We start from the raw sequence: 720 nt of genomic DNA on the forward strand, positions 1-720 counted from the left end.
GGGGGGGGGGGGTGTTACATTTCAAGGCTTCTGCACTTATCATAAATGTTTTGAATGGGCTGACAAACTTGACACAAGACTGTAATGTGTGAGGCAGGTTTACAAAGGTCTTAGCACTACATTGTTACTGGTAAATCTAAAGGTGGCCATACACTTTACAACCCTCGCAAGATTTGTGTCTTGCGAGGGTTGTAAAGACTTTAAGTCATTAAAAAAACGTACGATCTGCCCATCTTGGACAGGCAGCCATCTTGAAATAGCCAATAGCAATCTAGCTATTCATTCCTATGTTGTTTATTATTAGCAGCTGTCAGAATACTAAAAAAAAAACAAGCAGATAGCAAAGAAGCTATTGCTTCCCGTACTATCTGCCATAATTTTAGGAGGGCACCTCCCTGAAATGAGAAGGGCACCTCCCTGAAATTGCTTTTTCAATCCCTGAGATTGTACAAAGATTGTAATATAAATTGCCTGCATTACATGTAAAATCAGGATCCAGAGGAGTTCATTTTTACTAAGGGTAGTAAATGATGCTCAAGAGATTGATGTTACTACAGTAAGGATTTCCTGTATGACTATGTACTCCTTTGCAGGTGTTGCACACATTACCTTTTTTTTTTCTAGCAACTGGCAGCTTCTAAAACAAGTTATGTCTCTATGGCACGCATAATATGATCTTAGGTTAGCAAATACTGTATGTAGTATTAGGTTTATTTGTCA

Source organism: Nanorana parkeri, unplaced genomic scaffold (assembly GCF_000935625.1).
Source record: "Nanorana parkeri isolate BGI_ZX_2015 unplaced genomic scaffold, ASM93562v1 scaffold312, whole genome shotgun sequence".
NCBI classification, from domain to species: Eukaryota; Metazoa; Chordata; class Amphibia; order Anura; family Dicroglossidae; genus Nanorana; species Nanorana parkeri.